Raw genomic sequence first — 15,716 nt, forward strand, 5'->3', positions numbered from 1 at the left:
CTACAAAAATATTTGATTTACAATGTCTTCTATTCAGGAATGAACAATTATTCACTGTTAAAGCTACATTATGGTTTAACAAGCGAGGCTCAATAAGGTACACATAGAAAATCAATTGTGTTACACAATCTTCGTGCTAAATGTAAAATACTTCAATATATTGTTTCAATACAGTATGTCTGCTTATGATTTAGTTGATTAAAAGTATCGTTTACACCATGAGTAATTATATAAATCAAATGTATAAATTGAATTTAAAGCAGTTTACAAAAAGTTGAGATAAATATAAAACTTAAACTTAAACTATTTTATTTATTAAAAAATATCACTCGATAGTTACTTATTATATTCTGACTTCAATACAACCAATTTATACTTCATGTAACGTAAAGCGAATGCCTTTCAAAATGCTTCAACGTTTTACCAAACATTTGCATAGTTATGTTCTTAATAAATTGTATTATTTTTTATGTTGTTAGATATGCTAAATTGGTTAACTATTAAGACACATTTCAACCAATGTCTGAACAAACATATTTGGAAATAATGTCATTTACCATTGGTGTTTTCTTGACCTCATACAGAATCATTATTGTTGTACATATTTTAATAATTCCATTGTCCTTTTATATAACCTATTTTGTGTAACTTTTCAAATGTTCGTTGTTTTATCACTCTGTACAATATTAGCAAATATTCTGTCCTTTTTATAAGAAGAGTTTATAATGCATAATGAATTTATCATGGATTATCATCGACTCCTGGCTTTCTAACATTCACTAAGAGTATGTGACGCAAACTTTTTTTGCAATTTCCATATGTTTGTAGAGTATGTTCCCTACTGCTAAGGTCCGTTGGGTTCTAATATAAAACAGTTGCAGTTAATACACATTATTGGGATGTTCAGTATATGTTATATTTTATACATCGTTATAATATCATTATTATATAAATAAATGTTTATGATTTTGAATAAAACCATTTTGAATTTTGTATGTTTATAATGCCAAAAAAATTGTGACCGATTTCGGCTTTATCGTTTTGTTTTGTCGGCGTTTATGAAGGGAGCGAACACGCGGACACGCACGAACGACACATACAGGCGGAAACATGATAATAATGAGGTGAACCTTTTTGTGCATCTAATAAGAGCACCAACAAGACAAACGTTACCCTTTCATTTGTGTGCATGCTGGATCCTATCATGTGTCTTTAACAGTTACCAACCAGTCAACACTGAAGAACGAAAAAAATACGCGCTAAAACGACTATTGTCGTCATTTTGTGTTTGAGTATTGTCTTTTGGTGCCATATTAACCCGCCAACCGGGAAACACTTAAGAAGGTCACTTTTAAGAGTCCCATCTTGTTTGTGCGAATATTCGTCTTTTTGGGCGACCGTCAAACCTTCCATAACCATATAGCAGAAAACTACCGCCATACAAGACACACTGCATTCATAGTCGGAATAAAAACTAATAAAAACAGCATCGAGACAACAAAATGAACTTAAACTCTGCTGTTATGCACGACATGAAATTATTTTATTTGTATTTTGCTCTTATTGTTTAATCTATTCACACATAATTAAAGATATAGAGGATATTTGTTGGATTCGGTGGATTATCGAATTAAATTCACAAGTGATCATAGAAAATAATATTTTCACGAGTGGCGCAGCCACATGAAGTTTCATGGGCGACCAAATCTGGAGGAAACTTGATCCGAATGTAAATATTGACATCAACTCGATTTCAAGATCAAAGTGGAATCAGGAAAACGTTTTCGAAAATAAGATCAACGGGTCTTATCTTAAACAAGCTGGTTACCACGCTAGATGCCCTATGTATAGCTCAATCTTCATTAAACATTGTCAAATTGTTCATTTTGAAAAAAATCCAGGCAATATTTGAAGCTTGGTCATATCGAATTAAAATCCTAGGGTACCAGGTCTAGCCTTCGAGAATGGACGCTCAGGTAAGCGCTTAAGAGCCATCGTGTTTGTGTTGTAAACATATTTCAAAGCGCTGAAGGCAATGAAGCTGTTTGCTATGCCATAATCTTAGACGCAACTCAGTTTTCAAAATTATGTCTTATAGCTTTTGATATCGCAAGTTTGACATTAACACAACCCATTCAAATTTATAAAGAGTGTGTCTATAAGACCAGGTCGAGATGTGGGTGCACTGTTTGTCCTCATATTTATGTTATAGAGATAACTTAGACAAAATAACAACAATATGTCTCATTTCCAAGGCCTAATTGATCCACAGTCGCCAATTTGTATTCTATGTTTAATTGGTTTGATTTGTTTCAAGCTTTGAAAAAGCTAGTTGCCCTGCTTTTTAGCCCAACTATTACCAACTTTTGAAATTGACTTTCCTGGGCTTTAATCTACTGGCCCAAGGCCAACAGGCAACCACTAAACCTGTTAGTCCTTCATGATGTAAGATCTGACAGTGTATTCAATTCATTAAATTTGCAAGTCTTAAGACATTAAAGGGACCATTTCGCGTTTTGGTAAATTGAGCAAAAAATTAAACGATTTAATAATTTGGAGAGTTCCGTTGTTGTCGTTATATATTTTAATACTATGAGGATTGGTTATATAAAGTATAAAATACATCTCTCATTGTATGAGCACGGATGGCCGAGTGGCCAATGTCGTCGCATAAGCTGTTAAACACTATTGATTACATACACACACTAACTTTCTGCAGTGTACCAGTGGTAGAGTATAAACAGGCTAATCAGTGTGCACAGACAGATGCGGTGTTTATCGTTTTTAGCGTAGTTGCCCTTGTTATTAAAAGATCGATACTGCGAAATCACGATGCGATGTCGCAATTCCACAACGCAATATTAAGAGAATAAAGATGCGAAATCGTTATATTAATATCGCTTTCTCGCATTGTGTTTTCGAAATTTCGACCTTCTAATTAACAAGGCGAAGAACGAGAGATCATGATGCGAAAAAACGATTCTACGATAAGAGATCGCAATATTTATTCCTCATCGTTATATCTCGTTCTCGCGTCAAGATTTCGTTCGTGCTCTCGCTCTTGTAATCCAGAGGTCAATACTGCGAAACATAGAATTGGCCTAACGGAACACCGTATGCAAAAGCTTTATTTAGTGCTACTATAGTTTTTCCCCAATTGTTACGAATATGTCAATGAAATTCGTTTTAGAAATAAAGTTAACCTGTGTCATACTAAGCACAAAAACATATGAAAAAAGTACACGCCATGCCGCGATGTCTTAATACTCTCAAAGAAAAAGACAATTGTGTATTGAGCGTGTAATATCGCCTTATTTCGAACATTTCCGTCCTTCCGAACACTCTTTTCAGTGTGAGTGAAAACCTACGACAATTAAAGAAAACAAGAAATAAGATGTCCTTTATTCATTAAAGTAACAAGTACGGTATGACGCGATATCTCTACACAATGCATGTGCGTTCACAGACACGCATTGTTTACGTTCGATTGGTCATTGTCGGCTCGGGTACTCTTACATGTACCCCGGGTAAACGTAAGTAGTATAAAAGTAGGGCTTTCGCGGCCATCTTTGATGGTTTTATACCGCCATATTGGACGTTCCAACGTTCTGATTGGTTGTAATGGAGTGAGATCGGCTTTCTGATTGGTTGATAGGTTTGGCGGCCATCTTGGTGGTTTACAACCATCGGTTTTGGGTGGTTTGATATATGATGAGTAAGAATGTTGGTGGTTTGACGCCATCTTGACGGTTTCACTTCCGTCGGTTTTTAGCGGTTTCATATGAGTAAGAATGTTGGTGGTTTGGCGGCCATCTTGACGGTTTCCGTCGGTTTAAAATATAATACGTGAGCATTTTAGCGGGCGGTTAGAATAATTGCCGCTATATTGACGATTTTACTTGTGTCGGTTTGAAATATGATAAGTGAGCATTTTAGCTGTCTCACTACCATCGGTTTAACATTTCATGAGCGAGCATTTTGGCGGTTTGAATGATTGCCGCTATATTGACGATTTAAGTCGGTTTAATGTAGGATGGATCCCCCATATTGATGCGTTATAATAAGATCGTTAAGGTACAAGTATGCACGGTTTAATAGTGCCGTTGGATTAGGTGGTTTATCTTTTCATCCATTTGTTTAATTTTTGTGGACGTTTGTGGGTACAAAACGTGCGTGTATTTTCGTATAGAATAATGGCACAGTAACTGTTTTCTGAAGATACACTATCTTATTTTAAGCAATATAGTTTTGAAAACATAACCTCGTCCCCGCTGTGTAAAGAAGTAATTTGTACATTTGACAATAACTTTACCTTAGTTTTGAAAAAGAGACGATCTCGAGTAAAACTGGTTTTTAAAAAAGGAAAAAACAAGTAAATTTTACCAACGACAATGTTTGAAACGTTGTGTAATTTAAAAGAAAGTGTTGAACAACTGATTTCATTTTAGAGGGACAGTCACCATTAATGCATTTCAAGAACTCGAGTTCAAATTTGAACACCTCACATTTTATGAAGATAGACTTAAAACATTTGATCTATGGTCACCTCAAATTCAACCGAACAAGTTTCAGTTATCATCAGCTGGCTTTTATTACACAGGTAAAAACGATACAGTAGAATGTTATTCGTGTGCAGTGCGATTACACCAATGGGGGAAAGAAGATGATCCATTGGAAGAACACAAACAACATTCACCAAAATGTTTATTTTTAAAAATAATTGGACAATTAAAAACCAGCAAATCAATTGAATCTTCATGGAATCCATGGAAACCATCGGTTCACTCAGACGTGCTTCAAAATGGCGGCGTGCATTTTGGCGGTTGCGTGGTCTGAAAAAAATAGAAAATAAAATTCGTTAGACATAAAGCTATATAAAAAAATCCTCAAGTTATGTGTTTCATTCCCACTTCAACAAGTGACAGAAGCACATAGTGAATATGGCTTGTTCATCATCTCAAGATTTTAAGCCAAGTTGTGAAGATGGACATTGTGTTTTATCATTAAACAATGAAATGGGGAAAGAAGAGAATAACATAACTGAGGGGGTGGAATTTTCATCATCCCCTCAATTAGACATCTCAACTTCAGCGAGTGTCATGATGATGCTTTCCTACTTTGACTTTTTATACGCAAAAGCTTTACGTGAAGTCAAAACAATGACTGTTCGAAAGAACTGTTATGGTTGTCAAACCAATCACCCTTCACAGAGAGAACATGAGTGCCTCATGATATGTGATGATGAGGAGTATCAACTTGAATTTTATTTCGAGGATATGCTGAAAGAAGTCGATGAAAATGCCATAATACGTTCTTGGGAAGAAATGATGGCCATTTCGAATATTACCCCAGAGATGGTTTTCCTTCACAAACGAGTTAAAGAGAGCAAAGACTTTCTAGCCATAATGAAAACGGATCAATGGAAAGCCAAGATGAAAAAAATGGTGCTTACAGTTACACAGATAGAAGACAGATTGTTTCGCTGTAACTGATTTAAAAACACAGTAATTCAACGTTATTATTCAGTCAAGGATTGATCTTCTAGTAGAAATGGAGTGTTCAGATAATATTGATGGGAATGTATCTTTTGTGTATGATTTAAACAATGTAAATATCCAGAACGAACTTTTACAAAAAGCAAAAAACGTGAAGTGTAGAACTGCCATGATGAAAAGGATAACTTTACTAACACTTGTTGCTGCTGGTATTATCCCCGGGTATGTTCTTCTAGGCCATGATGTCGTTCAATGCACTCCACAGCAATGGAAGCCTTCTGAAATGAACACAACACCATTGGTTTTATTGTATCGAACGGAACAATTTTCGTTAGAAAATAATGTGTTTTTGTCATTTTGTAAAATAAGTAACCAAACATATATAGACATACGACATTTTTGCAAACGGAAATGCTACAGTTTTTGGTGTAACCCTTAATATTTCTCAATGTAATACTTTGAAAAGCTTGTTACCTTAGATTGATGACATGTTTTGTAAATGTTTGATATTTTGTAATGTTATTATGTTTATAATATTACATTTGTACAGTATAAGGGAACATATTCTTTTATTTGATTGCTAATGTAAGGGGGGATACTCCTCCAGTCGTGTTGAATGTAGGGGGGACAATTGAGAGAGTTGAAAAGCACATGTTTGTAAACAAAGAAAACTCATCAGTGTTTTATCACATTTAACAAATAAAAGTATGTACTGTACATGTTTTGTAATGAGATCACTATGTGTATAAAATAAATATTTATGTATTCATGTTGCTCATTTTTAAAGTTGTTTTCGTATAGTGCACACTGTCAATGTTTATAAATAAACAAGCAATATTGATTTACCATGGATAAATTACAAAAGGAGCGTATTCTTTCAGAATACTATTTTAATGCTAAGCAGCCCGGCAGTTATGTAGGTGCTGTGAAATTACAACACATATTGAGAAAAAAATACCCAGGCGAGTTTACTTTGAATTTCATCAACAAATGGTTGAATAATGAAGATTCCTATGCGTTTTAAAAACAAGTGAGACATTCTTATAAAACACCACCTGTACAAGTGGCAGGTCTAAATGATCAAGCTGATATGGACCTTATGTCAGTGGAAAACATTTCAAAGCATAACGATGGAGTTAAGTTTTTACTCATAGTGATAGACATATTTTCCCGTTTTTTACTGGTTCGAGCACTTAGGAATAAAAAAACACAAACCGTTTTATCAGCCATAAAAGACGTTTTACATCACAGAAAATTCAACAAAATACGAACAGATAAGGGATCAGAATTTATTAACCAAGATATAAAGAAGTTCATGAAGAAACAGAATATTTATCTTTTTAACACTCATAGCAATAAAAAAGCAAATTATGCCGAAAGGGTTATTAGAACATTAAGAAGTATGATGTTTAGAATGTTACGATATCATCGTAATTATAGGTATATTGAACATTTGCAAGACATTGTGAATAGTTATAACAATAACCCCCATCGTAGCTTATTTGGTTTGTCACCCCATGAAATTACGAAAGGGAATGAGACTCGACTTTGGAAAAAACTGTACTTGAAAGCAAAATAATTTCCAAAAAAACCACCATCATTTAAGTTTAAAATTGGTGATAAATTCGATTAAGTTACACCAAACATCCCTTTAGACGCGCCTATCAACAGCAATACACTACTGAAGTGTTTAAAATTAAAAGCAGAATGTTTAAACAAGGTACACCAATGTATAAAATCATTGACTTAAATAACGAGCCCATTGAAGGATATGTTAAAGAACAAGAGATGATTCTTGTAGATAAAAATGAAGAGAGTTTATTGTATATTGAAAAAATCTTACGAAAGAGAAAAGTCAAGGGAAAATTGAAATATTTTGTTCGTTGGGAAGGTTTTCCAAAATCATTTGATAGTTGGATTGATGCATCTCAAGTACAAGAAAAATAATTAAAAATGGATCAATACATGTTCGTGAGAGACAGTGAAAGTAACCACATTTTTACAGACAATACACCCTATAAATTTAAAATCCAGTTGAAACGTCCACTAAGGTTTGAAGGTCACTGGAAAATAGCTTTATGTGAAATTAGTTTACTACAGTCACAACTTAGTTTAAAAAAGACAGATATTGATGATACTTTATTTATTTATTGTGATTTATGCAAAGACAGTATAGTCGATGGTGGAGAACAGGCACTTTTGAGACGAGTAGATAAAAGTGATCAAAGAAAAAGGTGGATATATGTGTTTGAATCACCATTTTATCTATCATTAAACAAGTCAGAATTTCAAGAAATAGAGTTCAGTATAAAAACTATAAATGGAGAGTATGCCTCATTCATAACTTCACCACTGCACCTCACACTTCATTTTAGACGTTATCCATTTTATTAATGAAAATGAATCAATCTAGACTTTATGTTCCTAATCGACAAAAATGGATTGACTATTTTAAATACAACAAACCTCAGGTTGGGAAGGGATTTGCAACCTCACAAAAGTCTGCTCCAGAAAGTAGTGTCAGCATCAACTCAGTTTCTCCGTCAGAACAGACTGTAAATCAAGCAAAAAGTGAACTGAAACGAGATGGTATAAAAACATCTGAAGTAACATCTCTTGCTCAAAAGTTAGTGAAGCCTTTGGAGGAAAAAAGGTATTAACTACAACTAAAAAAACAAGAAAAAACAATACAAAAGGATATAATGCTGTAAAAAAATATAATAAGAAGACAAGAAAAGGTTTGAAAATAATAGAACATAAATACCCTAAAACGGATAGAAAATTACAGAAACATATTTCAACGTGGGACATATTTGGTAATTAAAAATGTCTTATTTCATGCAAGAGGCATTTTCAAAGGGTATTCCTAACGAATTGTTACTGTTTGATTAACCACCAACACAAGTGGCAGTCAATGATTTCTATTATCAAAAGATTCGACCAATATCTCAAGTATCGGATGACACGCCAATAGAGTTTCAAGTTAGTGGACAAAATTCAATGGACTATCTTGATCTTCAAGGCACTCAGTTGTGTGTGAAATTAAAAGTAATTAATTCAGATGGTAGTAACATAACCAGTACAAAGATTGGACCTGTAAATTTGTTTTTGCAGGCCTTATTTTCAGCTACTGAAGTAACATTACAAAACAAAGCTGTAATATCATCTAATTACAATCCATATACAGCAATGTTTCATGCTTTATTATACAATGGACAAGACACTGTATTTTCACAATTATCCTCTCAGTTGTTTATAAAAGACGATAGTGACCAACCTGGAGACTGTGATCTCACTGGAGCAAACAAAGAGTTGTATGAACGAACAAAATACATTACAGGATCCAAAACTTTAGAGTTACAGGGGCCAATATATAATAGTTTATTTACTATTCAACGATTCTTGTTAAATCAAGTTGATGTGAAACTAAAATTGTATCGTAGCTCACCAGCATTTTGTTTATCCTCTGGAGAGGATGTTCCAAGCTTTAAAGTAAGAATCATAGATATTTACCTTCTAGCAAAGAAAGTCGGAGTCAATCCAGCTATCATCGTTGCCCATTCTGAGATGTTGAAAAGTAGTACAGCCAAGTACCCATTCAATCGACTTGAGTGTCGCTCTCAAACCATTGCAGCTGGAAGTACAGTGTTTACATGGGACAATTTATTTCAAGGACAAAAACCAAACACAATCATTATTTCATTTGTAAAATCAACTGCAGTTTCGGGTGATTACAAATCAAATCCATTTCATTTCTTAAACTGTGATATTAAAAGCATTTGTCTGTACCCTTATGGGGTTCCAGTGTGGGGTAATCCATTAAAATTAAATTTTAATACATTAGAAGGTCAGAGTTTTATGAGAGCGTACACAAATATGTTTTCAACCAACGGACTGTGGAATAAAAATGGTGGTATCGAAATAAATAGAGAGGACTTTGCAAATACATCTACTTTGTTCACATTTCAGTTGGAACCCAAATTCGCAAATGACAGCATGTTTCTATCTCTAATAAAAACAGGACATGTGCGATTAGAGGTTCAGTTTGGGACAGCTTTACCAAGTGCAACGAGTTGTATAGTGTATAGCAGTTCACCAGGTTTTTTCCAAATTAATGCTCAAAGAGACATTATTTCAGAATGAATACATCACAACTGCTGTGTTGTATAAACTGTAGCCCAGTGTTAAAAACATCTATTTTGGGTGTATTTGCTGCTGACCAACTACCAAAAGACTTGAGATTTCCATGTGGATTTAATGCAAATACTGATGATCATTTGAATGACGGGAGACATTGGTGTAGTTTTTACTCTCCAAATTCAACAACAATTGAATATTTTGAAAGTTTTGGTAAATCTATTGACTATTTTAATACTTATTTTAGTAAATATACATCTGTTTTTGATAACATTGTTGTAAATTTTAAACAGTTGCAGAGTGATTATAGTGATTTGTGTGGAATGTATTGTTTGTTTTTGTTATTACAACGTATAAATGGTGTATCTTTTCATGATATAGTATACAGCTTTTCAAATGATTTTGATTATAATGATTCAGTTGTATATAGTTGTATTAGTAATATGTTTCCATATTGTGTAAACAGTGTAAATGTAAATAAACAAATATGTAGACCTTTAATAAAATGTATCTGAAGTTATTTAAATGTGGTTGGTTTTATTTTTTAATTAGTATGTTACATGTAAACCTTCAATTCACACATTATGATGGATACACTCATTAAAATTGAATGCCCTGCAACTTGCATTATTGCCGGATCAAGTGGTAGCGGAAAGTCAACATTTCTTTTGAATGTGTTTAAAAATGCGCAATTTATGTTCACGGAGATTCCAAAAAAGATCATTTATTGCTATTCGACTAATCAACCCTTATTTGATAATATGAAAAAGCAAATAGAAACAATTGAATTTCATGAGAGTTTACCAAGCAAAGAAGACATGGATGTGTGGTCAATGGAATCTGACTTCAAAATTTTAGTCATTGATGATTTAGCTCAAAAAGCATCTGAAAGTGTGGATATAGTCAACTTATTTACCATCTACAGTCACCATAGAAATTTTTCTGTATTTTTCGTGGTTCAGAATCTTTTTACAGGTGGAAAATATTTTTGCACTATAAGTTTAAATAGCCACTATTTTGTATTGTTTAACAATCAACGAGATCAATTACAAATACAAACATTTGCAAAACAAATGTTCCCTGGTGAAACAAATTACTTTATGGATGCATACAGGAAAGCTACAAATAAAAAATATAGTTACTTACTGGTTGATGTAAGTCCACATTCAAATCAGTTATATAAACTACGAACAGAGATATTCCCTCATCAAACTTTGATTGTGTTCCGACCTGAAAAGGAAAATTATGGCAGATAAGCTACAAAAAGAAAATACTTCTTATTTTTTCTTTTAAACACAAGTGAATACCAACAAAAAATACTTATTAAACACTTAACAAAACCTCAAATGAATATTATTATAGAGGTGGTTTACAATGCACTTTTAGGAAATTTAATCATACCTAATGCGAATAAAAAGAGGATGAAAAGATATAGGCATGTCTTTTGCAAGCTGATTTCCAAAGGTATACCACAGAAGAGAAGGAGAGCAATTATCTTAAAATATTTTAAGCAAATTATAACACTCATAAAACCTTGTGAAACATGGCTCAGGAATTAGTGTTGATCCCTAAATCAAAGTATGAACATTTGCTATTTAAAACCGGATACATGGAATGTGGTAATCGATTAAACAAAAATAAAGAACAAGCATCAGAAACAACAGAAAAAAGAGACCTGTCTTCAGTTCAAATTGATGGTAATTCAGAAACAAAACTTACTGTTAAACAAACTTTTGTTCATATTGGAGCAAAATCTATTTAAAAAAGCATAAAACAGTAGAAAAATTACTAAGTTTTTAGAAAAAAGGCAAAAAACTGAAAAAAATAAAATAAGAAAAAAGCAGAAAGTAAAAGGTAATCATACGAATAAAATAAAATGGATTTCTTATATTGTATGAAAATCAACTGCTAACTTTTAATTTTAAATGTATGTTTCCCGCTAAAATTTGATTTTTTTTTCACCAAAAAATTTGGCGGACTTTCTTCAACAATAAATTGGCGGACTTTCTTCAACTATAAAAAGTGATCACAGTCTCCACTTTCTCAGTTTGAGAAAAAATCTTCAGAATGGAAGACATAAATTTTGATGACTTAAACAATGTGTTTCTAGATGAAAGTTCAGAATTTCAAGAAGAATTAAATACTTTGAAAAGAAAATTAAATTGTGATGTGTGTATCAACACAGAAAAACGACAAAAACAGGAATTTAAATGTGAAATTTGTGAAAAAGTTAACAATGTGAAAAGTAGTCTTAATAGACATATATTAACTCACAATAAATTTTTCACTTGTGAATACTGTGATTGTAAATTTAGAAGAAAAGACTGCCTTCAAAAACATAAAAAAAGAAAACATCAGAATGGTGGTAACGAAAAAGGAACAATATCTAAGGACTTACTCTCCCGAAAAAATTCTTCAGCTCAAACTTCACTGATCGATAATGACCACCGCTACGCAATGCGAGAAGACCAGAGTGCTGCAGGTGCCTCTTCTTTGGAAGCTGCTTACACACCGCCATCGTTGAACTCTGCTATAAATGATGCAGTACAGGATTTCACACTACTTCCGAATAATCATGAACAGTATGATTTATTAACATTTTTTGCAAATGCAGATAAGCAAATTCAACATATTTTAAAACTACGACTCCAAAAAGAACCAATCAAGTGGTATTTATCTATTCAAGTGGAACTAATGAAAGATGGACAAAATGGAGAAACTGTAGTTTTTCCATATTTTGTTAGTTGGACTTACACTAGTTTAAACATAGAGACATTTGATTTGGAAAATCTATCTGAGGCATTTCTTAAAATGTTTGAAAGTTTTGAAAAGTATGTAAGAGAAAGCTCTGGGTGGGTGTTAAAGAAAGTATTAAAATTAATCATTCACATCGTAAACTTTTCACCATTAAATGGATCTAGTTTCATGTATAAAATATACAGCGTTTACAGTCTTTGTTAAACATTAGAAATGTGGATCAAAAATGTTTTTTATGGAGCTGTCTCGCTTCCATACATCCCTTGAATTGTCCTTTGGTGAGTACTTATCAGCCATTTGAGAATGAATTAAATATGTCAAATATGAATTATCCAATATCCATTGATCAAATTACTAAATTTGAAAAACAGAACCCATCAATATCTGTCAATGTTTTTGCATATGAGGATAATGATGTTTTACCATTACGTATTACAAAATGTAAGCACAAACAGCATCACATTAATTTGTTGTTATTGCAATCAGAAACTAATACCCACTATGTTCTCATTAAGGACATAAATAGATTTTTGACATATTTTAGAAAAGGCAAAGCCTTATTGTATTTTTGTCAATATTGTCTTCATGGGTTTAAAAATGAAACTTTATTAAAAGATCATATAGAGTATTGTCAGGTTCATGATGCCCAAAAAATTGAATTACTATCAGGAGATAACAGTTTTCTTGAGTTTAAAGACTATGAAAAAACTTTGCGCATTCCTTATGTCATTTATGCAGATTTTGAAACCCTTAATAAACCTTTAGATGTAGACAATGAATTAAGTTGTACTTTAAAAAAACAGCTGTTGGAACCCTGCTCTTTTGGGTATAAAGTGGTATGCACTGACCCTAATTACACTAAGGATACAGTTGTGTATGGAGGTTTTGATGCTTCTAAAAAACTTTTAGAATGTTTACTGCATGAAGCTGAAGAGATAAATAAGCATTTAAAAAACATTAAACCACTGAACTTGACAGATTATGAAGAAAGAATGTTTCAAATGTCTAAACAATGTTGTTTATGCAAAAAAGTATTCATAGATGAAGAGAAATTGGCACGACATCATAATCATACCACTGGAGCATATATAGGTGCCACACATATGAACTGTATCTTGCAATGTAAACAGGTTAACTTTGTCCCAGTTATCTTCCATAATTTGAAAAACTTTGATGGTCATTTGTTATGTCAAAGCATTGGATCATTTAAAGATTACAAATTAAAATGCATTCCACAAACCATGGAAAAGTATATCAGTTTCAGTGTGGGAAAACTAAGATTTATTGATTCTTTTGGATTTTTAAACACATCATTAGAAGGTCTTGTAGATAATCTATCTCAAGAAAGTGTACAGCCATTTAAACATTTCCATAGTGAAATACATGAACATTCAAATCTATTGTTAAGAAAAGGTGTTTATCCCTATGAGTACATGACCTCATGGGAAAAATTTGATGAATCTCAACTTCCTTCAATTGACAAATTTTATTCATCACTAACAAGTGATAACATTTCTCAGGATGATTATAACCATGCCAAACAAGTGTTCAAAGTCCACAATTTAAACAATTTGGGCGAATACCATGATCTTTTCCTAAAAACAGATGTTTTGCTCTTAGCTGATGTTTTTGAGAATTTTCGTGACACATCTCAAAATTGTTATGATCTTGACCCTTGTCATTTTTATACAAGTCCTGGACTTAGTTGGCAAGCTATGTTGAAAATTACCGGTGTGACATTAGAACTGATGACAGACATAAATCAGGTTCTGTTTATTGAAAAGGGCAATCGTGGAGGTATTAGTCAAATTTCAAATAGATATAAAAAAGCAAACAATACCTATTTAGATGATTATGACCCTTCTAAACCAACATCTTATCTTGCTTATTTCGATGTGAATAACTTGTATGGTTACAGCATGTCACAAAAGTTACCTGTCGGATTCTTTAATTTTTTATCTCAAGAAGAAATTGATTGTTTTAATGTACAAACAATACCAGAGGATGGATCCAAGGGATATATTTTGGAAGTTGACCTTGAATACCCTAAAGAATTACATGATAGTCATAATGATTTTTGTCTTGCTCCAGAACGAAAGTTTATACCCAATGAGAAATTGTCACCTTATGCACAAAAAATATTAACAAAATTAAATCCAAAATCAAAACATCAAAGTTTAAATGTAAATGATCAACTACCACCCAGAGCAAAAGTTCAAAAATTACTTACCACTCTAGAAGACAAGAAAGACTACGAACTCCATTATCGAAACCAGCAACTCTATCTCCAGCTGGGAATGAAATTGAAAAAAATTCATAGAATATTAGAATTCCAACAAGATGATTTCATGGCAAAATATGTACAACTCAACACACAGCTGAGACAGCAAGCCAAATCAAGCTTCGAACAGAACTTCTACAATTTGTAGAAGTTCTGTTCGAAGCTTGATTTGGCACAAACTCATGAATAATTCAGTATTTGGTATGTATATTTTAGTTCTTAACTTATAACAATACATTGGTTTAAGTTTAAAAGAAAAAAAAATGTTTTGATAACCTTTTTGTTTTCAGTCAGTAGATATTTTCTTCGATTTTTTTCAAAGAATACTATCAGAATAGCAAACAGTTTGGATCCTGATGAGACGCCACGTTCTGTGGCGTCTCATCTGGATCCAGACTGTTTTCAAAGGCCTTCAAAATTCGGTTCCAGCACTGAAAGAGTTAAAAGTACAATAATCATATACATACCTCCTTTGATGAGTTAACAATGTATTAACCATAAATAACAGTTATTAAAGTTTCAGAGGATTTGTTGATGTTAATATCAACAAGATGGTCGTCGATGAAATGAGCCCCCATGTTAATATTTTATAGGAAAGAGATTGAAGTAACCGAAAGAGAATTTTAGTACTAATGAGCTAAAAGTAAATAGGATAGCATACAGCGATTGCATAAAAATCGATACATGTATTTCAACAATAATAGAAAAAATAATAATACATACTTCTTATTATATTTCAGGTAAAACAATGGAAAATCTTCGAAAGCACGATGCCATCGTTCAGTAGAGTTGGTTCACACAGAAAAAAGATTGAAGAAGGTGGCTGCAAAATCAACCTATAAACTCCATAGAATTTTCTGTGAAGATCTTGTTGGAGTAGAATTAAATCGTCTTAAATTGAAACTTAATAAACCCATATATATTGGAATGACTGTTTTAGATTTATCAAAATATACTATGTATGACTTCTATTATAACCATTTGAAACGACTTTATGGTTCAAAAGTGCAGTTACAAATGACTGATACCGATTCGTTTTTGTTTTA

The 15,716-nt window shown here is 32.7% G+C and overlaps 1 long non-coding RNA gene across 5 annotated transcripts; it reads right to left on the reverse strand.

The window, feature by feature from the left end:
• Positions 1 to 4,691: 4,691 nt before the first annotated feature.
• Positions 4,692 to 15,253, reverse strand: LOC127843789 (uncharacterized). 5 transcript variants are annotated; one of them, XR_008032343.1, is made up of 8 exons: positions 15,138 to 15,253; positions 14,620 to 14,680; positions 12,031 to 12,159; positions 10,779 to 10,862; positions 9,009 to 9,129; positions 7,962 to 8,048; positions 5,691 to 5,773; positions 4,692 to 4,832 (listed from the first exon to the last, which is right to left on the reverse strand). It is a non-coding gene; the product is annotated as an uncharacterized LOC127843789 (long non-coding RNA). The 5 variants fall into 5 exon arrangements; XR_008032340.1 differs by having other exon boundaries at positions 12,031 to 12,162; XR_008032341.1 differs by having other exon boundaries at positions 7,962 to 8,071; positions 12,031 to 12,162.
• Between the last annotated feature and the right edge of the window lie 463 nt (positions 15,254 to 15,716).

This window comes from Dreissena polymorpha, chromosome 9 (genome assembly GCF_020536995.1).
Source record: "Dreissena polymorpha isolate Duluth1 chromosome 9, UMN_Dpol_1.0, whole genome shotgun sequence".
Lineage (NCBI taxonomy): Eukaryota > Metazoa > Mollusca > Bivalvia > Myida > Dreissenidae > Dreissena > Dreissena polymorpha.